General features: G+C 45.1%; 1 pseudogene; it reads right to left on the bottom strand.

The window, feature by feature from the left end:
• LOC129641942 (cytochrome P450 4F2-like) lies at positions 1-24,083 on the bottom strand (annotated as a pseudogene).
• Between the last annotated feature and the right edge of the window lie 840 nt (positions 24,084-24,923).

Raw genomic sequence — 24,923 nt, 5'->3', positions numbered from 1 at the left:
TCATTGCTGCCCTGTACTCAGAAGCTCCATCCGCAGTCAAAGTCCGCCCTCCGCCCGCAGGATCAGCTCTGGCTTCCGGCGAGGCTCCTCCTCATCTGGCAGGATGCGGAACCGCAGTAGTGTGAGTGCCAGGACCACCTTCATCTCGGTCATGGCGAATGTCTGCCTGATGCAGTTCCTGTGGGCAGGAGCGGGGGTTCTGACTGCACCCAGAACCCTCACCTGGGCCCCATAGCACCCGGCCCACAGCTTACACATACAGTGGTAGAGAAGGAAGCTAACCATGCCAGGAACCCCCAAGTGGGCTTGCATGTTCCCAGACCCTTGCCCACACTCCAGTCCTGAACTCAGACCAGAACACAGGGGAACCAACCCCTCAGCACACTGTGGACCCCTCCTTGTGCCCCCCACTATTCCCTAGGCTCTTGTCATTTTGTCTGGGGGAGGGGAGTCTTAAATTTTCCCCCTTCCTGGCCCCTACAGTTAAGCCTGGAATCTTAGTCCCAGACCCCTGCCTCCCACTACTCCATCCTCACCTCAAATGCCCAATGCCCTCACCTGGGACCTGCTGAGAAGGGGATAAAAGCCAGAGGTGACCTCCTCTTGATGTTTTCTGGCTTGAAGCGCAAGGGGTCATAGACCTGGGGGCAAGACAAGATGGGGTTACTGGGTAGTATCTCCCAGAACGTCCATCCTTAGAGAGGCAGATGTGTGTATAATGGGAGGGAGGTGATGTCTGACTGGCCAATCAGAATTCTGTAGTTGCCTTTGGGTCTCCCAAAGGAAATGGACAGGGATGATGGAGGTATGGCATGGTGGAGGCATCACCTCAGGGTCTGGCCACACATATGGGTTGTGGTGGGTCCCGAAAATGCTGATGAAGCAGATAACACCTGTGGGAGAGGAGGGACGAGTCAGAATTAGGTTCAACCTGCCTGATGGGTCCCCTTTCTGACCAGGAGCCTCACCCCATAGTCATTGTGAGCACCTTTGGGGATGACCCGGCCATCTGGAAGCATGATGTCCTGGGTACAGCGGCGGGAGATGACCGTGACTGGGGGGTGCAACCGCAGACTCTCCTTGATGCACATGGTCAGGAAGGGCAACTGAGCCAGGTCGTCCCTAAGGAAACCCCATGATAATTATCTAGGGAGCAAAAATAGACATGCCACCCTCCAGCACTCCTACTGCCCTATAGGATCCCTTCTGTCTATAACATAATCACAGATGGATCAAATAGTGCCAAACCCATTACGTTGTATACATTATATGTACAACTTTTTCTTTGTCCATCACAGCTTGATAAGATGGTTCCTAAAAAGAAAGAAAAAATCACAGAAATACCAGAAAAATTTAGCCACATATTTTTAGAATCTTTTCTAAGCAAAACATCAAAGAACCAGCCAAAAAGAAAGTTTACTAATTTGTTTAAAAATGAAATATTCTTTATGGTAAGAGAAAAATCAAAAAAATGAGAAAAATAAAAAGTCAAATTCAATGTTTACTCTTATTTATAACAGCACTAGGGATACTAGCTAATGAACTTAGAAGGGGGAAAAAGAGAAATGCCATTTGAAACATGGGGGTAAATGTGTCATTTTTGGCAGAGAGTGGTTTTATACTTAGAAAACAAGAGAATTCACTGGAAAAAGTGAAAGTGAGAGTCGCATTTGACTCTTTGTGACCCCATTGACTATACAGTCCATGGAATTCTCCGGGCCAGAATACTGGAGTGGGTAGCCTTTCCCTTCTCCATCGGATCTTCCCAACCCAGGGATTGAACCCAGGTCTCCCGCATTGTAGGGGGGTTCTTTACCAGCTGAGCCACAAGGGAAGCCCAAGAATACTGGAGTGGGTAGACTTTCCCTTCTCCAGCGAATCTTCCCAACCCAGGAATCAAACTGGGGTCACCTGCATTGCAGGCAGATTCTTTACCAACTGAGCTATCAGGGAAACAACTCACTGGAAAACTTGTACAAATATTGAAGATAAGACCCAGTAAGGGGACTGAATTCTTTTTCTTTATCCCCTTAATTTTGTGTAGTGATTTAAATTCTTAATAGCTGATATAGTTAGCTAGTACCAAATTGGAAAACCACAAAACACCACCCCATGTCTCAGTATCACTCATTTCCATTCCTCAAAGTTTGACTGGTGGTTATTTTTTTATGTATCCTTCCAGGAGTACTTTTTTGCATTAATACTTATGCAGTATCGTGCTATATACCATACACATTGCTCTGTATCTTTTTTGTGTAACAGTGTGTCAAGCTTTTCTTGTACATCTCTTGGGACTTGTGTCTAAAATAAGGCCTTTCCTACTCTGGAGCTATAAAATAATTGCCCCTGGTTTCCTCTAGAGCCTTTAAGATTCCTTTATTTTATTATTTTCTGAAAAAAAATTTATTTGTTTGGTTTCAGCAGGTCTTAGTTGCATCAGATCCTTGTTGTGTCATGTGGGATCTTTCACTGGGTCCATGGACTCTGTTTAGCTGCGTGTGGGTTTAGTTGCTACTGTGTACATGGGATCTTAGTTCCCCAGCCAGGGATCAAACCTAAGTCTCCTGCATTGCAAGGTGAATTCTTAACCACTGGACCACTAGGGATGTCCCAAGGCTCTTTTATTTTTATTTTAAATCTTTGATTAGTGTATATGTTATTTTCTTATAAGACATAAGACCATGTTGAATTAACCTTTTTCCATGTAGCTCTCCAGTTGTTACAAGAGTTTTTATTATAAATGATCTTTCTTTGTCCTGTTGGTATAAGACCATATCTAGCACTTACAATATTCACTGGGCAAGAAATTTATACCCATATATTATTAGTTTTTCTTTAGAAATAATATAATAGATGAAAGAAAAGATGGTGATGATATAAAATATCTGGAAGACATGTGAATGTCTATATTCCAAATGAACTTATAAATGTTTCTCAATCCAGATAGACTATATGTTTCACCATAGGAACAAGAGGTACCTAAGGGTTTGTTTAGCAAAAACTGCCTAAGATCTCTATGCTAAAATTTTAGACTCTATTAAAAGCCTAAAGATTATGTGAATATCTAAAAATGGATATCCATTCCACACTCTGGAATAGCATGTTAATATTATTAAGTAATCTGTTTTCCACAAGCCTATCATATCAAACCCCAGCCTGGTCCATGCACACTGGGAGTGTCCTGACCTGGGACTATCTCCCACCAGGCTGGGAGATCCTGGAAGGCAAATACTGGGATTGTTCCTTCCTGAGTCTCCAGGACACACAATGAGGTGAGGAGAATTGGAGATGGCATAGAACTGGGGAGAGGGAGGCAGTTTTGCAGTGTTTCCTAAATGGGGAATGGATGGAGAAGATGCAGATATTCCTGGAAAGGAGTTGAATGACTTTAGTCCTCAGGTGTTCCTTTTAAATCCTGGAGTAAATAATATGAGGAATTAGTATATGAGGAAATAGAATGAAGATTTTTGAAAACATGTGACTTCAGAGAGAAAAGTAAAGAAGTGGAGGGAAAGTTCATTTACTGAATAGGTGCTCACTGGTATCATCTGCCCTCACACATTGTTGCTAGTTAGTGCAGGACTTTCTGTTCCCCAAACCTGCAAACTTTTCCCTGACCCTGTTTCTGGGATCTTCTCACATTCCCACTAAGAAATAAGGACAGAATTCACAAGAATATTTTCACTCTTCCAAAGCCAGGAAGCAGGGGATCAGAAAAAGGCCACGAAGACTTGCACTCACCATTCAATCTCTTTAGACTCACGGTCCTTCAAGAGCTCTTGCACCTCCTGCCGGCAGCGCTCCTGGTATTCTGGGTGTTTTGCAAGGTTGTACAGGACCCAGGAGAGGCCACTGGCTGTGGTGTCATGGCCTGAGGAGCATCCAGAGAGGCTTGGATCTCTGGCCTATTTCAGAACTAGAGTGTGAACAGCACCCTCACCTTAAGGCCCATGGGGGGATGGGTAGGGATGGCATGATTCAGTGCCCACTTGCCAAGTTCCTGGGTTGGGGGAGAGACCCATCTCTCTGTGTAGTTCCACACTGGGACCCTCACCTTCAAACATGAAGGTGTCAGCTTCAGCTCGGATGTCTTCGTCTGATAATCCCTTCCCATCTTCATCCTGGAGAGAAAGCAAGATTCCCAGATTCACACAAGTTCTGAGGGCCCCCAAGCCTAAACTGAGACAATCTCTGAAGCTCCATTATCCATCTAGAAACCCAAGCTCAATCTGAAGTCTTAGACCTCCTTTGCTCAGTACCACCAGATGCCCCACCCACAGACCTCCTCCTTGAACTCTTTGCCTCCTGTGGCATCCATGGTAAAGGGAATCAATGATTCATAAATATTTTCATGTTTCTACATGATGTAACCTGGGTTACAGGATGACTGATGACAAGTTTACCTTAGAAGTAGAGATTAAAACCCATTCCTAATGCCTCCTGGAGATAAGGAATGGGTTGTACACCTGTAGAACATGCAGACTTTGCCTTCTCAGTGAAGAGGTTCTGATTAAGCTCCCAAACAACCTCTTCTCATCTCTGCTCTGCTCTTGTCTATTCTTCTCTCCTCTCCACTATTTTCCCTTCCCTTCCACTCCCCTCCCTTCCCTTCCCTCCTCTCTCTTTTCCCATCTCCCTTCCCTCCTCGAACACAGGGAAGAAGGAGAAGTCCTGTGTATATTCCAAATTTTAAAAACTGGAGGTAAAACCACTACAATATTGTAAAGTAATTAGCCTCCAATTAAAATAAATAAATTAGGGGGGATGGTCCTAAGATGGTGGATGAATAGGACAGGGAGACCACTTTCTCCACCACAAACTCATCAAAAGATCATTTGAATGCTGAGAAAATTCTACAAAACAACTTCTGAGTGCTGGTGGAGGACACCAGGCACCCAGAAAGGCAGCCCATTCTCTTTGAAAGGAGATAGGACAAAAAAAAAAAAAAAGACAAAAAGAGAGACAAAAGAGTTAGGGATGGAGACCCATCCCGGGGTAGGAGTCATGAAGGAGGAAAAGTTTCCAAACACCAGGAAACACTCTCACTGGCAGGTCTGTGGGGAGTTTTGGAATCTCAGAGGGCAACATAACCAGAAGGAAAAAAAAAGACAACCCACAGAATATGCGCCTAACTGCAACTCCCAATGGAGAAGTAGCCCAGACGCTTGTGCCTGCCAGCAGCGAGGGGGCTGAACAGGGAGGCGTGGGTTGTATGCTTAGGGTACGGACTGGGCCTGAATGCCCTGAGGACAATCTGAGGGAGCTAATGTGAGAAAGCAAACCAGACTGTGGGTTAACGAGAGAGACAGAGAGAGAGAGAGAGAGGGAAATTTCCTGCAAAAAGCTCTAACCTAAGGCACAGCCTGGTCCACTCACAGAACAAAGGATTGACCAAATACCAGAGGAGAGCTAGCTGGTTGCAGACTGGCCCCTCCCCCCACCAGAGGCAGAGAGGCAGGCGGGCGACAGCCACAGCCAGAAGGCAAGGGGCAATCTCGGCTCCAGAGATGCATCCTCCACCAAATTGTGAGCAGGCTCCCAGTTGCTAACAAAGTCTTCCTGGGATCCTGGACTGTTGACACCCGCCGGGAGGGTCACAGCCTGAGATCAGCTCTGCAGAGGAGACACATGGCACACCTGAGATGGTGCTCTCGCTGTGCACCCAGGAAACCGACTGGCTAAAACTGGGGAGGTGATGAGATGCACCACACACCTGAGACAGTGCACTCATCAAGCACCTGGTCGCCTGAGCTGCTCGGACCTGGGAAGGGCACAAACCACAGGCCCAACCAAGTCTGTGCCTTGGTGGAGTACCTGAGAACCTGAACACGAGCAGCTTAGACCTGGGAAGTGCACGCAACCCAGGGCCTTCTTTGGACAGTTCTACTGTAGAACAACCTGGAGCCTGAGCAGTGTAGACCAGGAACACACATGTGCCGTGAGTGGGGGCAAACCCAGTGTGGCTCAGACACTGTGAGCACTCCCCACACACACCAGTGATATTTGTTTGCAGTGTTCCTCTCTTCCCACAGCACAACTGAACAAGTGAGCCTACATAAGTGAACATCTTAGCCCCCTTGTATTAGGGCAGAAATTAGACACTGAAGAGACTTGCAAACAGAGGAAGCCAAAAGAAACAAAGAAGAGGGAACTGCTTTGGAAGTGACAGGTGAAACAGATTAAAACCCTGTATTTAACATTGACTACATTGGAAGGGGCCTATGGACCTTGAGAAGAAGTATAAGCTGGAACAAGGAACTATCTGAAACAGAACTGACCCCACACTGCCCTCAACAGCTCCAGAGAAATTCCTAGATATTTTTTACTATTATCATTTTTAAATTTTATTTTAAGTTCTTTATTACTCCTTTAATTTTTATTTTTATAACCTACTATTACCTTGCAAAAAAGACCCTATTTTTAAAGCAAATTTCATATATATATATATTTTATAATTTTTGTGATTTTTTTAATATTGTATTTTTGAGAGCCTAAATTCTACTCTAGATTTTTAATCTTTGCTTTTTGGTATTTGTTATCAATTTTGTACCTTTAAGAATCTAATCTTCAGTAACCATTTTTACTTAGAAGTGTGATTACTGGCTTGATTGCTCTATCCCCTTTTGACTCTCCTTTCTCTCCCCCATGTCACCTCTATCTCCTCCCTCCCCCTTCTCTTCTCTACCCGAATCTGCAAATCTCTTTGGGTGTTCTGGGCTGTGGAAAAGACTTAGGGAATGATTACTGGCTATATTTGTCTCTCTCCTTTTGACTCCCCCTCTTCTCCTCCTGGTCACCTCCATCTCCTTCTTCCCTCTTCTCTTCTCTATGTAATTGTGAACCTCTCTGAGTGTTCCAGACTGTGGAGAACACATAGCGAATTGATTACTGGCTAGACTGGACTCTCCCCTTTTGATTCCTCCTCTTCTCCTCCAGGTCATCTCTATCTCCCTACTCCCCTTCTATTCTCCATATAACTCTGTGAACCTCTCTGGGTGTCCCTTACTGTGGAGAATCTTTTACCATTAACCTAGATATTTTATCATTGGTGCTGTATGGATGGAGAAGTCTTGAGGCTACTGTAAGAATAAGACTGAAAGCCAGAGGCAGGAGGCTTAAGTTCAAAACTTGAGAACACCTGAAAACTCCTGATTCCAGGGAACATTAATGGACAAGAGCTCATCCCAAAGCCTCCATCAGTTCAGTTCAGTCGCTCAGTTGTGTCCGACTCTTTGCGACCCCATGAATCACAGCACACCAGGCTTCCCTGTCTATCACCAACTCCCGGAGTTCACTCAGACTCACGTCCATCGAGTCAGTGATGCCATCCAGCCATCTCATCCTCTGTCATCCCCTTTTCCTCCTGCCCCCAATCCCTCCCAGCATCAGAGTCTTTTCCAATGAGTCAACTCTTTGCATGAGGTGGCCAAAGTACTGGAGTTTCAGCTTTAGCATCATTCCTTCCAAGGAACACCCAGGGCTGATCTCCTTGAGAGTGGACTGTTTGGATCTCCTTGCAGTCCAAGGGACTCTCAAGAGTCTTCTCCAACACCACAGTTCAAAAGCATCAATTCTTCAGCGCTCAGCTTTCTTCACAGTCCAACTCTCACATCCATACATGACCACAGGAAAAACCATAGCCTTGACTAGACGGACCTTTGTTGGCAAAGTAATGTCTCTGCTTTTGAATATGCTATCTAGGTTGGTCATAACTTTTCTTCCGAGGAGCAAGCGTCTTTTAATTTCATGGCTGCAGTCACCATCTGCAGTGATTTTGGAGCTCCCCAAAATAAAGTCTGACACTGTTTCCACTGTTTCCCCATCTATTTCCCATGAAGTGATGGGACCAGATGCCATGATCTTCGTTTTCTGAATGTTGAGTTTTAAGCCAAGTTTTTCACTCTCCTCTTTCACTTTCATCAAGAGGCTTTTGAGTTCCTCTTCACTTTCTGCCATAAGGGTGGTGTCATCTGCATATCTGAGGTTATTGATATTTCTCCATACCTATACTGAAACCAAGCTCCACCCAAGAGCCAACAAGTTTCAGAGCAAGACATACCAAGCTAATTCTACAACAATGCAGGAACATAACCCTGAGCATTAAAATACAGGTGGCCAAACATCACACCAAACCTATATACACCTCAAAACTCACTAGTGGACACTTCATCGCACTTCAGAGAGAAGAGATCCAGCTCCATCTACCAGAACCCAAGGCAAGCTCCCCTAACCAGGAAACCTTGACAGGCCACTTGTTCAACCCCATGCACAGGGAGGAACCTCCACAATAAAGAGGAACCACCACAATAAAGAGGAACCACACACTTCCAGCATACAGAAAGGCCACCCCAAACACAGCAATCTAAACCAGATGAAAAGGCAGAGAAATACCCAGCAGGTTAAGGAACAGGATAAAAGCCTATCAAACCAAACAAAAGAGGAGGAGATAGGGAGTCTACCTTAAAAAGAATTCCGAATAATGATAGTGAAAATGATCCAAAATCTTGAAAACAAAATGGAGTTACAGATAAATAGTCTAGAGACAAGGATTGAGAAGATGCAAGAAAGGTTTAACAAGGACCTAGAAGAAACAAAAAAGAATTAATCAATAATGAATAATGAATAAGTGAGGTCAAAAGCACTCTGGATGGAATCAACAGTAGAATAACTGAGGCAGAAGATAGGATAAGTGAGGTGGAAGATAGAATGGTGGAAATAAATGAAACAGAGAGAGAAAAAAATAATTTAAAGAAATGAGGACAATCTCAGAAACTTCTGAGACAATGTTAAATGCCCCAACATTCAAATCATAGGAGTCCCAGAAGAAGACAAAAAGAAGGCCATGAGAAAATACCTGAGGAGATAATAGTTGAAAACTTCCCTAAAATGGGGAAGGAAATAGCCACCTAAATCCAAGAAACCCAGAGAGTCCCAAAAAGGATAAACCCAAGGTGAAACACCCCAAAACACATATTGATCAAATTACCAAAGATCAAACACAAAGAACAAATATTAAAAGCAGCAAGGGAAAAGCAACAAATAACACACAAGGGGATTCCCATAAGGATAACAGCTGATCTTTCAATAGAAACTCTTCAGGCCAGAAGGGAATGGCAGGACATACTTAAAGTGATGAAAGAGAAAAACCCACAACCCAGGTTACTGTACCCAGCAAGGATCTCATTCAAATATGAAGGAGAAATCAAAAGTTTTACAGACAAGCAAACGCTGAGAGAATTCAGCACCACCAAACCAGCTCTTCAACAAATGCTAAGGATCTTCTCTATACAGGAAACACAGATAAGGTTTATAAACTTGAACCCATAACAATAAAGTAAATAGCAACAGGATCATACTTATCAATAATTACCTTAAATGTAAATGGGTTGAATGCCCCAACCAAAAGACAAAAACTGGCTGAATGGATACAAAAACAAGACCCCTATATATGTTGTCTACAAGAGACCCACCTCGAAACAAGGGACACATACAGACTGAAAGTGAAGGGCTGGAAAAAGATATTCCATGCAAATAGAGACCAAAAGAAAGCAGGAGTAGTAATACTCATATGAGATAAAATAAACTTTAAAACAAAGGCTGTGACAAGAGCCAAAAAAGGACACTACATAATGATCAAAGGATCAATCTAAGAAGAAGATATAATAATTATAAATATAGATGCACCCAACATATATATTTATTTATAATTGTTACATCTTCTTCTTGGATTGATCCTTTGAGAATTATGTAGTGTCCTTCTTTGGCTCTTGTCACAGCCTTTATTTTAAAGTCTGTTTTATCAGATATGAGTATTGCTACTCCTGCTGGGAGAAATGTCAATAACCTCAGATATGCAGATTACACCACCATTATGGCAGAAAGTGAAGAGGAACTCAAAAGCCTCTTGATGAAAGTGAAAGAGGAGAGTGAAAAAGTTGGCTTAAAGCTCAACATTCAGAAAACGAAGATCATGGCATCGGGTCCCATCACTTCATGGGAAATAGATGGGGAAACAGTGGAAACAGTGTCAGACTTTATTTTGGGGAGCTCCAAAATCACTGCAGATGGTGACTTCAGCCATGAAATTAAAAGACGCTTACTCCTTGGAAGAAGAGTTATGGCCAACCTAGATAGCATATTGAAAAGCAGAGACATTACTTTGTCAACAAAGGTCCATCTAGTCAAGGCTATGGTTTTTCCTGTGGTCATGTATGGATGTGAGAGTTGGACTGTGAAGAAAGCTGAGCGCTGAAGAATTGATGCTTTTGAACTGTGGTGTTGGAGAAGACTCTTGAGAGTCCCTTGGACTGCAAGGAGATCCAACCAGTCCATTCTGAAGGAGATCAGCCCTGGGATTTCTTTAGAAGGAATGATGCTAAAGCTGAAACTCCAGTACTTTGGCCACCTCATGCAAAGAGTTGACTCATTGGAAAAGCCTCTGATGCTAGGAGGGATTGGGGGCAGGAGGAAAAGGGGATGACAGAGGATGAGATGGCTGGACGGCATCACCAACTTGATGGACGTGAGTTTGAGTGAACTCCGGGAGATGGTGATGGACAGGGAGGCCTGGCGTGCTGCAATTCATGGGGTCGCAAAGAGTCGGACACGACTGAGTGACTGAACTGAACTGACTGATGCACCCAACATAGAAGCACTGCAATATATAAGACAAATGCTAACAAGTATGAAAGGGGAAATTAACAGTAACACAATAATAGTGGGAGACTTTAATACCCCACTCACACCTATGGGTAGATCAACTAAACAGAAAATTAACAAGGAAACACAAACTGTAGATGATACAATAGACCAGTTAGACCTAATTGATATCTATAAGACATTTCACCCCCAAACAATGAATTTCACCTTTTTCTCAAGTGCACATGGAAGCTTCTCCAGGATAGATCACATCCTGGGCCATAAATCTAGCCTTGGTGAATTCAAAAAAATTGAAATCATTTCAAGCATCTTTTCTGACCACAATACAGTAATAGTAGATGTCAATTACAGGAGAAAAACTATTAAAAATTCCAACATATGGAGGCTGAACAACACTCTGGTGAACCAACAAATCACAGAACAAATAAAAAAAGAAATCAGAATATGCATAGAAATGAATGAAAATGAAAACACCAGAACGCAAAACCTGTGAGACACTGTAAAAGCAGTGCTAAGGGGAAAGTTCATAGCAATACAGGCATACCTCAAGAAACAAGAAAAAAGTCAAATAAAAACCTAACTCTACACCTAAAGCAACTAGCAACAGAAGAAATGAAGAACCCCAGGGTTAGTAGAAGGAAAGAAATCTTAACAATTAGGGCAGAAATAAATGCAAAAGAAACAAAAGAGACCATAGCAAAAATCAACAAAGCAAAAGCTGTTTCTTTGAGAAGATAAATAAAATTAACAAACCATTAGCCAGACTCATCAAGACACAAAGGGAGAAAAATCAAATCAATAAATTAGAAATGAAAGTGGAGAGATCACAACAGACAACACAGAAATACAGAGGATCATAAGAGATATCAGCAACTATATGCCAATAAAATGGGCAACTTGGAAGAAGTGGACAAATTCTTAGAAAAAGCATAAGTTTCCAAAACGGAAGCAGGAAGAAATAGAAAATCTTAACAGACCCATCACAAGCATGGAAATTGATACTAATCAGAAATCTTCCAGCAAACAAAAGCCCAGGACCAGACGGCTTCACAGCTGAATTCTACCAAAAATTTAGAGAAGAGCTAACACCTATCCTACTCAAAGTCTTCCAGAAAATTGCAGAGGAAGGTAAACTTCCAAACTCATTCTGTGAGGCCACCATCACCCTAATACCAAAGCCTGACAAAGATGCCACACACACACACACACACAAACAACAAACAAACAAAAAAACAAACTATAGGCCAATATCACTGATGAACATAGATGCAAAAATCCTTAACCTAGGAAACAAAATCCAACATCATATTAAAAAGATCATACATCATGACCAAGTGGCCTTTATCCCAGGTGTGCAAGGATTCTTCAATATTCACAAATCAATCGATGTAATACACCACATTAACAAATTGAAAAATAAAAGCCATATGATTATCTCAATAGATGCAGAGAAAGCCTTTGACAAAATTCAACATGCATTTATGATAAAGACCCTCCAGAAAGCAGGAATAGAAGGAACATACCTCAACATAATAAAAGCTATATATGACAAACCCACAGCAAACAGTATCCTCAATGGTGAATAACTGAAATAATTTCCCCTAAAGTCAGGACCACGACAAGGGTGCCCACTCTCACCACTACTATTCAGCATAGTTTTGGAAGTTTTTGCCACAGCAATCAGAGCAGAAAAAGAAATGAAAGGAATCCAGATTGGAAAAGAAGAAGTAAAACTCTCACTGTTTGCAGATGACATGATCCTTTACATAGAAAACCCTAAAGACTCCACCAGAAAATTACTAGAGCTAATCAATGAATATAGTAAAGTTGCAGGTATAAAATTAACACAGAGAAATCTCTTGTATTCCTATACACTAACAATGAGAAAACAGAAAAAGAAATTAAGGAAACAATTCCATTCACCATTGCAACAAAAAGAATAAAATACTTAGGAATAAATCTACCTAAGGAAACAAAAGACCTATATATAGAAAACTATAAAACACTGGTGAAAGAAATCAAAGAGAACACTAACAGATGGAGAAATATATTGTGTTCATGGATTGGAAGAATCAATATAGTGATAATGGGTATACTGCCCAAAGCAATCTATAGATTCAATGCAATCCCTGTGAAGCTACCAACGGTATTTTTCACAGAGCTAGAACAAATAATTTCACAATTTGTATGGAAATACAAAAGACCTCGAATAGCCAAAGCAATTTTGAGAAAGAAGAAGGGAACTGGAGGAATCAACCTGCCTGACTTCAGGCTCTACTGCAAAGCCACAGTCATCAAGACAGTATGGTACTGGCACAAAGACAGAAATATAGATCAATGGAACAAAATAGAAACTCCAGAGAGAAATCTACACACCCATGGACACCTTATCTTTGACAAAGGAGGCAAGAATATATAATGGAGAAAAGACAATCTCTTTAACAAGTGGTGCTGGGAAATCTGGTCAACCACTTGTAAAAGAATGAAACTAGAACACTTTCTAACACCATACACAAAAATAAACTCAAAATGGATTAAAGATCTAAATGTAAGACCAGAAACTATAAAACTTCTAGAGGAAAACATAAGCAAAACACTCTCCGACATAAATCACAGCAGGATCCTCTATGACCCACATCCCAGAATATTGGAAATAAAAGCAAAAATAAACAAATGGGACCTAATTAAAATTAAAAGCTTCTGCACAATGAAGAAAACTATAAGCAAGGTGAAAAGCCTTCAGAATGGGAGAAAATAATAGCAGATGAAGCAATTGACAAAGAATTAATCTCAAAAATATACAAGCAACTCCTGCAGCTCAATTCTAGGCAAATAAATGACCCAATCAGAAAATGGGCCAAAGATCTAAACAGACATTTCTCCAAAGGAGACATACAGATGGCTAACAAACACATGAAAAGACGCTCAACATAACTCATTATCAGAGAAATGCAAATCAAAACCACAATGTGGTACCATTTCATGCCAGTCAGAATGCCTGCTATCCGAAAGTCTACAAACAATAGATCCTGGAGAGGGTGCGGAGAGGGTGCTACTCTGTTGGTGGGAATGCAAACTAGTACAACCTCTATAGAGAACAGTGAGGAGGTTTCTTAAAAACCTGGAAACAGAACTGCCATTCAATTCAGTTCAGTTCAGTCACTCAGTCGTATCTGACTCTGCGACCCCATGAATCACAGCACACCATCACCAACTCCTGGAGTTTACTCAAACTCATGTCCATCAAGTCGGTGATGCCATCCAGCCATCTCATCCTCTGTGGTCCCCTTTTCCTTCTGTCCCCAATCTCTCCCAGCATCAGGGTCTTTTCCAATGAGTCAACTCTTCGCATGAGGTGGCCAAAGTATTGGAGTTTCAGCTTTAGCATCAGTCCTTCTAATGAACACCCAGGACTGTTCTCCTTTATAATGGACTGGCTGGATCTCCTTGTAGTCCAAGGGACTCTGAAGAGTCTTCTCCAACACCACAGTTCAAAAGCATCAATTCTTCAGTGCTCAGCTTTCTTCACAGTCCAACTCTCACATCCATACATGCCCACTGGAAATACCATAGCCTTGACTAGACGGACCTTTGTTGGCAAAGTAATATCTCTGCTTTTTAATATGCTATCTAGGTTGTTCATAACTTTTCTTCCGAGGAGTAAGGGTCTTTTAATTGCCATATGACCCAGCAATCCCGCTGCTGGGCATACACACTGAGGAATCCAGAAGTGAAAGAGACACGTGTACCCCAATGTTCATCGCAGCACTGTTTACAATAGCTAGGACATGGAAACAACCTAGATGTCCATCAGCAGATGAATGGATAAGAAAGCTGTGTACATATACACAATGGAATATTACTTAGCTATGAAAAAGAATGAAAAAGAATCAGTTTTAATGAGGTGGATGAAACTGGAGCCTTTTATACAGAGTGAAGTAAGTCAGAAAGAAAAACACCAATACAGTATATTAATGCATATTTATGGAATTTAGAAAGATGGTAATGGTGACCCTATATATAAGACAGCAAAAGAGACACAGATGTGAAGAACAGACTTGTTGGACTCTATGGGAGAAGGTGAGGGTGGGATGATTTTAGAGAATAGCACTGAAACATGTATATCACTATATGTGAAATAGGTTGCCAGTCCAGGTTTGATGCATGAGACAGGGTGCTCAGGGCTGATGCACTGGGATGACCCAGAGGGATGGGATGGGTGGGAAGTGGGAGGGGTGTTTAGGATGGGGAACACCTGTACACCCATGGCTGATTCATGTGAATGTATGGCAAAAACCAGTACAATATTGTAAAGTAATTAGCTTCCAATTAAAATAAATTAATTAATAAAAAATAAAAAAATAAAAGAAAACTGAAGGTATTTTTTTCTGTAATGTCAAGTATAGCTACATGGGAAGATAAAGAAATCATGGAGATCTCAGAGGAATTTGGGAATGGGGGAGCAGAGATACCATTCTACTCTGGTTACTGTTACTGCTATAAGTAATAAATGGATTCTTATGATCCAGTATTCTGTATGTATACATGGATATATACAGTCTATTTCTGTAGTAGACTAACTTACTAATTGGGAAGGAGAGTAAAATCTCAGGCCTTCACAGTTTCAGAGTTAGTGGTCCCCTGCAGGCTGCACCCCACGTGTGTGTGTGTTAGTCACTCAGTCCTGTCTGACTCTTTGCAGCCCCATGGACTGAAGCCCACCAGGCTCTTCTGTCCGTGGAATTCTCTAGGCAAGAATACTGGAGTGGGTTGCCATTTCCTACTCCAGGGGATCTTCCTGACCTAGGGATCGAACTTGGGCCTCCTGCACTGGAGGTGGATTCTTGACTGTGTGAGCCACCAGGGAAGCTCTGTGCATTCCACATGGTCATCTCTAAAACTTACCCCTAACCCAGCCCTTCCTTCAACAAGAATCTCACATGGCTCCCCAGCATCCAGTTCAATCCAGTTTAACTTTGATTAAATCAAGTTCCCAAGGCCTATACTGCTTCTTGAATTCAGATCCCAGAGGAGCCCACCTTGGTCAGCAGGAGTACGTCAATAAAGTCCAAAGTCTTGGTCTTCTCCTTGGCCTTGAGGAAGTCATCAATATCTTCCTTGGGGAGGGTGCGGCGCCGCTCCTGGATGACAGCACCTGTGAAGTCGTGCACTAGGCGGCAGGCCCTGCGGAAGCGCCACCCATCAGGTGTGAGGTAGTACAGGAAGTCCATGTGCAGGAAGATCTGTTGATATCATTTTGCCACAAGGGCACTGAGCTCCAAGATGGCAGCGATATAGTCACTGGGCTTCCTACAGGATGAGAGCATGAAAATGCAACAATTTAAAATATCTGATGTCTGAAATAAACTTTGGACAGAACCCTCTTCTTCTCAAACACCTTCCATGGCTCTCTGGAAAGCCCAGGAGAAAGTTCATATCCTCTTTGGTTTCAGAATGTTCTTAAGATATAAAGATACCAATGCCTCCATCCTCATCTCCAAGATGTCTCCTCACTATTGCACATACTGTGCTTCTCCTAGCCTCCAGGCCTTTATCAAACAGTTCTACCCACCTAAAAGGATGGCTTCTTCTCGTTCCCCTTCTTGTTCTTCAATGTCCAGATCTGACCCACCTCTTCCAAGAAGACCTTTCTGATTGTCCTGGTCAACCCTCCCTCACCCATCTACTCCTGTGGGTCTGTGGTTCATGTTCCCCAGGCCCTTGGGTAAGACTCACTCCTGGCAATTGCTGTCATAACTGAAGACGCATTTCTGCAGACTGTCCAGGGTCATGAGGCTGATGTGTTCAAACATGTCCAGATGGGTGTAGCCCTCTATGATCAGACGCTGCCACTTGGCCTGGACAGAGAAGGGGACACAGCTGAGGCTGAGAACTGCCTCCTTGGTGCCCCTTCCTAACCCCAGATACCAAGATGCACTTCCTGGACTCTGTCTCCTGGTCCGAGGCACCGACCCCCAGGGAGGACCAGGCTCATGTAGGAGTGAAAACTGTTACTATTAGGACATGAAGTCTCCATGACTGGGAGTCAGAAGATCTGGGTTTTGTAATCCTGATTCTACCTACTATACTTTATGTGCATGAGTGTATGCTCAGTTACTTAGTCGTGTCCGACTCTGTGTCTGATACTTTGGACTGTGGCCCCCCCAGGCTCCTCTGTCCTTGGGATTTTTCAGGCAGGAATAGTATGGTGGGTTGCCATTTTCTCCTCTAGGGAATGTTCCCAACCTAGGGATCAAACCCACATCTCCTGAGTCTCCAGCATTGCAGGTGGATTCTTCATCTGTTGAGCCCATACTTTGTGCACCATTGGTCAACTTTTCATAAAGTAAGTGCTAACAAATGTTAGTTTTCATCATTTTCATTGTTATAAGTTGATTAGGAAAATGATCCCTATGTTAATAGAGATAGTCCTCCATGGGCCCTGAGTACTCCTGCACTTTTTTTTTTTTGGTTTTGCCAAAAAGTTCTAAGACCCCTATGTTCTTTACCTGGACCATTTCTCAGTTGTGTTTGTAGCAAACAACCTTGATAAGTGAGGTAATGTGTCCCCCTGGAAAATATCAAGCTTGCTTCTAACTGCTATAAATGTCACAGAGTTCCTAAAACTAATATTCCCTCCCCTGTGATAAAACATACTATATGAGTAGGCATCCATAGAAGCCCACCTGTGTTATTTGCATGAGATTTGGTCACTTGGAATAAGAATGCAAACCAACAAGAAGCACATGCTGTTTGCTGTGCCAAGAGTAATAAACTGTCCTTTGTCTGTGACCTCGGAGTCTCACGTATCCTGGCAGAATCCAAGAAACAGTGACAAGCTCTCTTATGGGCTTGCAAGTATGAAAAAAATCACAGGCACTTCACAAAAGCCTGTGCTCCAGTTCTTTACTTTCCCATGTATATATCAAAACCCTTTGCAATGTAATTTTTCAGTAACTCTACTTGGAGGTGGAGCCTCTTTCACCATCCTGTGATTCTGAGCTGGCCTTGGACTTTCTTTGGTCAACAGACTGCGGTGAAAATGATGAGGTGATCATTCCAAACCTAGACCCCAAAGGGCACTTCTTCTCAGTCTTTTCATACCCTACATCTACCATATGAACCAGCCTGAGATGCCTTTTGAAGGGAGAGAATCCCATGAAAGTAAGTCTATTTACCCTCCCTGAGGTCATGCTAGATCAGCTTACAGCCAACCAAGCTTCAAACCTGTGAGAGAACTGACCCCAGACCAGCAGTGCTTCCTATGCATATGGTCAGGCCACCCAAGACAGCTGTCCTCTTGTTCTCTGTACATCTCATGCTTGACCAGTCCCTGCTTCACCTACACCCTATTCACATTTCCTCTTACTCATGGAACCTAATCAGTAAATGCTGACATACTTGCTCTCAGCCACAGATACACATGACGGGATATCACTCCAGGACTTTGCTTCAGACACATAAGATCCCCTTATCCATTAAACCACTGATGTATGTCTGTGTTATTGACTCCAGCTCTTTCTTCAGTCTTGAGTCTTGCAGTACTGCAGGGTACATTCCAGCATGACTAGACCCTCAGCTGATCACTGGTACATGAGTGGCCCCATCCACATCCAGAGAAACCACCCAATTGACTCACAGTCTTGCTGTAAATACTAAACCCTTATTGTTTTCAAGTGATTCATTACTCAGAAACAACTACTGCCTGATACTCATATTAATTATTATATCAAATATGTCTCAAGATTCTAAGGCTTCTGTAAAGGTAAAACAGAAGCTGACACCTTCTGAGCATCTACTATGTGCCAGGGACGTGGCTCCATTATGATATCTTGAAAGTGAAAGTGTTAGTCATTCAGTTATGAATGACTCTTTGTGACCCCATGAACTGTAGTGTGCCAGGCTCCCCTGTCTATGGACTTCTTCAGGCAAGAACATTGGAGAATGGCAACACTGGGTTGCCATTTCCTTCTCCAAGGGATCTTCCTGACCCAGGGATTGAACCTGGGTCTCCTGCATTGCAGGCAGATTCTTTACCATCTGAGCCACCAGGGAAGCTCAGCTTGCAGGATATCTTGACCACCCTGCAAAGAAGGGATCATATTACACTCTTTCTATAGCCAAGGACACTGAGGCTGAGAAAGGACGAACGATGGATTTAAGCCAATCAGAAGAGGGAGAAATCCAGACAAGATGTCTCTGAGTCCCTGTTGTCCCCAAGACTCCAGCTGGGACCGTGGGTTCAAGAGACTCACGTGCATGATGTCTGCGCTCTTGGTGAAAATCTTCATATAGGGCTTCAGGATGTTGAAGTGGAAGGCAGGTGTCAGCATGCGACAGTGGCTGCTCCACTTGTCACCAGCACTCAGCAGGAGCCCATCCCCTAGCAGAGACAGCCACAGGGAGTGAGCAAAGGAACCTTCCCTGGGTCCCCAAAGTCATCCTCAACTCCCTTCACTCATAGTTACTCACCCAGCCAAGGCTTCAGAAAGTTGTAGAAGACCACATTCTTGGGTGCGATGGCAGCTGATATGAATGAGGACCATCAGGGACCAAGGAGAGGGGGAGGCGGGGGTCTTTTAGTGGGGAGTGGAGGCTTCCAGCCAGGAATCAGCATTCCCCCTCCAAGCCCAACATAGCAGAATGGGACCAAGAGCACAGGAAGCTGGGAGGGGAGAGGAGACCAGACCAGACCAGGCCACAGCACAGAACAGAGCAAAGGCAGGGCCCATAGACACATCTCAATGTGCTTAGACACACCCCAACCTGACATATGACTGGACATTGCATCTTCTACCTCCCAAGCATAGTCCATCACTTTACAAAACACCTTTACAGGGACCTAGGACACCACATCTGCCCCAGCACTGACCCCTTCTGAGACATCTGACAAGGTCCCATTTCTTAACAAATCCTAACAAGGCCATACCATGAATGATACAAGATGGCATGACAGAATGTTTTGCCATGGGCCTGAAGACAATCTGGCGTGACCTCAGTGTGCCCCACGTGGACTCCAGACAGGACTTGAATACACTGATGACACAGACCTGAACCAGGCAAAACTCAAACATATCCTAAGCATCAGACAAGATTCACATAAGGTCTCAGGCATTTCTCAGAGTGACCCTGGAGTTCCAGACCTCAGACAAACACCCAGAAGTGACCAACTGGAGAACCAGGCAATTTCTAACAGCATCTCAGACAAGAACCAGAGAGGCTCCAAGATGCCTCAAACGTCCTTGGCCACAGATGAGCTCTAGACATGATTGAGAACATCTCTGAACTCAGATTTAAACATATACCAGGTATCACTAGATATAACATACACCAACTGTAACCAGAATCCACGTAGAAACATAAATCTGGTCAGATGTGGCCATTCAGCAGACATTGCACAGGCATGACTGGAGAGCATGCAGCTGGGATTCTGCAGTGGGAGACAGTGGCATCTTTGACATGCTCCCCTCTGCCTGCATCCTGGTCCCTTGTACAACTAGAGGCAACACAGAGACCATGGCAATGGGCAAGCTATGGCCAGGGAGGCGTCTACCTGGAGCAAAGAGCACAGGCTTGATGAAGGTGGGGTGGAAGATGCGGATGATCGCATGCCAGGGTCCCAGCCACCAGCAGCACGCATCTCCATAGGTGCTGGCCAGGCCCTGTGTATACAGGAGACCTTCCTCTGAGCTCTGAATCTGGAGAGGAACAAATATGACCCAATTCACACTCTTCTAGGCTGCCAGAGGGAAGGACCTGCAGGGCAGTCATCCAGAGCTGGGACAATGAATCACCTCCAGCAGCTGCTCCTCTGTCCTCAGCCTCCTGCCACCCTCTCTCCCCTTATCCTCCATATGTGATAATTGGGGTCCCTTGAATATACGGATAGGAAGGGTCTTTCTCTGTTTGGACCCCAAACACCATGTTCCCCTGACTCCTCTTCCATTCCCATATTCTTGATAAGGAGACTGAGGCTCTGAACAATGGAGTCTGTTGCCCACATTCTCTCAGACAATAAGCCTGAGACATGTGCCCACATCTATCTGAGACCAGGGTTTGTGTTCTTAACCATCAAATCACTCTGAGCCTCAAAACAACAGCTTAGAGGACCCTTAAACCACCTCCAAGATTGGGTACTCAGAGTTTCAGGGACACAGGAATGGGTCCTGTAACACAGGCTAGGGAAATTAAAGGAAATGTCTTTTCCTGAAAATGTTGTCAACGAGCTCACTTTTCCATGGGGGTTGAGCTTGTTGGATTCAGTTTTACCAAGATGACAGGGAAGCCACCACAGAAGAACAGAGAACTAAACAAGGAAAACAGATTTCTTACAACATTATATAGATATGGATAGATTTGGGTCTGAAGATACCCCTCCTTGGACTTCATAGTCACTTGATTCCTTTTCTTTCCATAGATCATACGGGGTGGCATTTCTACCACTAACAGCTGAAGGAGACTTCAGCAGCCAGAGAGAGCCAAGGCCCTTCTCATGTTCACTCTGCATTCTTGGGTCTGAACCCAGGTTTCTGTTACACGCTGCCTGTTCCCCTGCTTGCCTGGTCATCTGTCTGCCGATGGGAGGGGCAGGGGACAAGGGAAGAGAGACAGGGTGGAGTGGAGTCTCCTCAGGAAGATTCCTGGCAACTGGAGAAGGAGGGCACTGATCTAGAAGTGGACCAGCTCCAAGATAGGGGAAAAGAAAGTGACCCACCAGAGAGGTAGATGTCATGGGAATAGCAAGTTATATGTACACCAGCCATAAGCCGTCATTGCTCAGCAACCGGGGATAGGTGGGGACTGAGGGAAGGTCTGGCAGGGGACCTGGGATGTTATGGATGCCCATGCATCACTCCATACTCTGTTTCAAAAACTTTCTGCTCATCGTTCTAGACCCAGTTCCAACTCCTCCTCCAGGAATCCTTCCAGCATCCTCTAGAAGAGAATCTTGCTTCTTCTCTGGGTTTGCAGAGCTCATTTCCCTCTGGCCAATTCCTGACCACACCAGGTCACATCTCTCTGCCTGAATCTGAACCTTCATGTCCTGTGTTTTACCCAGGACACCAGGGTGAGGTGTAAATGGCAGTGAGAGGAAGGAGGAGGCTGTGAGATGGCAGTGATCAATACATGAAGGAAAGAGGAAGATGGCAGAGAGAGGAGGGGAAGGGGGTTGGGGTCCTGTACGGGCCACATGGAAGCTTGGCAGGGATGCAGCTGGAAGCCCTGAGGTGTGTCATGGGACCCACCACCAGCAGCTCTGTTTGGGTACCTGAGGCACTGGCAAAAGTCCGGATCAAGTCAGCGTGGCAGAAAATGACCAGGGGGATGATGGGACCCATCCACATCAAGTAACCCTGAGGGTAGTTGGTCACCAGCTGAGTTACTTTGCTCAAGCCCTGCTCCGTGGGGGGGACCTGTAAGCAAGGTAAGGACAATCACTTCACAGAAGGAGAGTCCACTGAGGTGGACAGAGTGTGGGATCCTATACAGATGGAGGGAATCTCTGCTTCCTCCTTCCCTCTGGGGGAAGGAGGCACCTGGAGGCTCTCCAAGTCCCAAGGGTCTATCCCAGGGCACAGGGAGAAGACAGGCTCTCTGCCCACAGGGAGGCAGATCTTGGCTTGAGAAGACACAATTTTCTTGTCCTGGGAGTGGTCCTAGTGCAAGGGCAATCTATGAAGGAGATCCTCAGCAGGCAGCTTTTGTGGGTAGCAGGGTGACTGGGCTTTGGTCCAACACCCTCTCATGTTTTTCCTGCTCCACCTGGCTTCTGATTTCTTGCATGGCAAGGGTTCTGCAGACCTCTGACCTTATAGCCCTGGCCATCCTCCAGGGACAGACATGAACTCTGCCTATTAACCAAAGGAGGAACATGGTCTATAACCTTCACTGCTCAGGCTCGGTGCAGAGTGCATCCTGTCTGTTTCTCTGCGAGTTATGGGCATGCCTTTCAATTGTGACATTTTTGAAAGAAGAAACTGATGCCATATCCCCTCAAAGGGTAAGAAGTGCAGGTTACCTCCTAGCGAAGCACCCCCTCCCTCACGATGCTCCATTCAAACCTGACAAATACCCTCAGGTACTCTAGGCAGGTGACATAAAACACTCTCACCTTTGTGACTTGCTCCCCTCTCCTAAGGCCCTAAGGTGAGGATTCAAAGCACTAGATGAGACTGGCCCAGAGAGGGAGCATGGCTCAGCTGAAGTCACACAGAAGAGTGACTGAACTGGTCCCCACAGCCAAGCCCTGGAGGTAGGGAAGGCAGAACTGGAGAACTTTGTAACATTCCTGCTGCTTCCAGGGCTCGCTGAGACCATTTGAAGATCTGGAACCTCAGCAAATCTTTGCGGTGAGCTTTGGACACCCTCCACTGTGAACTTTGCCTTAATGAATAGTAATTGCAATAAGTCCTCCCCCAAGTTATAGTTCTCATCCCAGACATGAAAGGAAAAGTTATCTGGGAGATAGAGGGAGCTGAATATAATCCCTTTGACCTTGACTGAGGGAGATGATGGCAAGTTGATCACCTCGGTCATCAAGCATTTATTTTGAGTGCTTACATCGCTCCAGTCCTGGACTGGGCACTGTAGTGTCTGTTCTCCCAAACTATCATCAAATTGGGAAGTGGTTACTAAGTAATTGGATGATTACCTGTTTCATTAATCATGAGTGGGATCAAGTCATAAGTATCAGTCTGGGGCACAAGCTAGGCAGGTGTGGAGGTGGGGTAGGTCTAAGAAGGCTTTTGAAAGAGGAAGTGAGTAGCTGACTTTATCTAGATTGGGCAACAGGCCCATTGGGACATCTTTGGGGGAGGGATGAGACTTAAATTAGAGGAAGGGATCCTGGAAAGGGGAGGGGGTGGGCAGCTGTGCTCCTGTAGGTGGGAATGGGGAGGTGGTAGTTATTTCCCTTAGGAAAGCTGTGGCTGAGAACAAGACACAAGGATATGGGCCCTATGCAGAGCAGACGCTGGACAGTGAATCTTATCAGGTGCATAACATGTGGAAGTCAGACAGGGAATGGACCCGAAAGCAGGCTAGGACTGGAAGGACAGGATGTGGAGAACGTCTCAATGGCAGAGTAGAGGAATGAATGAGTGAGGGAAGAGGCGGTTCCTTGGCTTCCCTGTCCTAGACCCCAGCTCAAACCTGAGCCCCATTCCTGACCTCCAGGAAGTCCGTCTACCTTGATTTCCCAGACTCAATCTGCTGCCCACACTCACCAGGCCCAGGTGACCCAAGAACCAGTTATGTTTTGGGGGCTGCGGGAAGCATCGGAGACGGCGAGAGTTGTTGTAGGAGGTGTAGGTCCAGGCCAGGACATGGGCCAGGATCCAGGAGGCCCCGACCAGCAGCAGCAGCAGCCATGGGAAGGCTGCTACTGGCCCGAGTCCCAGCCAAGACAGGCTCAGCTCCAGCATCCTGTGGTCAGATGGGGTGGAGGGTGAGTTCTGAGGATGAAGGAAGAGACAGTGATGATGAGCTGTGAAGCAGAGATGGATAGAGGGAGAGGAGCAAGGGAGGGTGGGGCAGGGATAGGGAGTGCTGGGGATGGGCAAGAAGGGCTCAGAGACAGACAGGGACTGGGAGAGGGGAGGGAGAAACAAACTTAGAGGAAGAGGGAGAGACAGTGACAGACAGACACACACAGACACAAACACACACACACACTGGTATCCACTCATCTCCCAGGTCATCTCATTCCCTGGAGCCACCCTGCCTTGGGCATATGCCTTCCCCACCTTGGGCCAGAACCCCCAGCCTCTTACCTTCCGTGTGGGCTGGCTTGTCCCACACAACTTCTTCTGCCCTCCTCCTGGGATGGCTGGGTCTGACCCCAGATCTAGAGGAAGCTGCCAGGGGCCGGGCTAAGCCAGCCAATCCCCACAGCTTCTTTACTTCCTCCCCACCGGGAAGCTGTCTGGATACAGGGTGGGGGGAGGGGGAGCTGCCTGTGAATCAGCTCAGGATCTGCCCACCTGTGTGGACACTGGCTCCTTTGGACTCAGTACCTCCCACGTGAGCAAGCTGTGGTGCAGACAAAGGTGACTTTGGGCCTCCAGGTTCACAGCCACCCCTGCACTTCCAAGGCCAGTGTGTGGTAGGCAAAAACATGTACAGGAGGGCAGGGCAAAGCTCTCTGCAGCTCCTCTCCACACATGGGTCAGGAAGCCTTCATGTACCATTTCCAGGCCTGGAATCAGGAAGCTCAGAACTGTTAAAATTCTGGCTTTTGGGGGCACACAGCCTGGCAGGAGTTC

The sequence above is a fragment of the Bubalus kerabau genome, chromosome 1 (genome assembly GCF_029407905.1).
Source record: "Bubalus kerabau isolate K-KA32 ecotype Philippines breed swamp buffalo chromosome 1, PCC_UOA_SB_1v2, whole genome shotgun sequence".
In the NCBI taxonomy this organism is placed as follows: domain Eukaryota; kingdom Metazoa; phylum Chordata; class Mammalia; order Artiodactyla; family Bovidae; genus Bubalus; species Bubalus kerabau.
The sequence above is the reverse complement of the archived record's forward strand: the minus strand, read 5'-3'. Positions and strand labels throughout refer to the sequence as shown.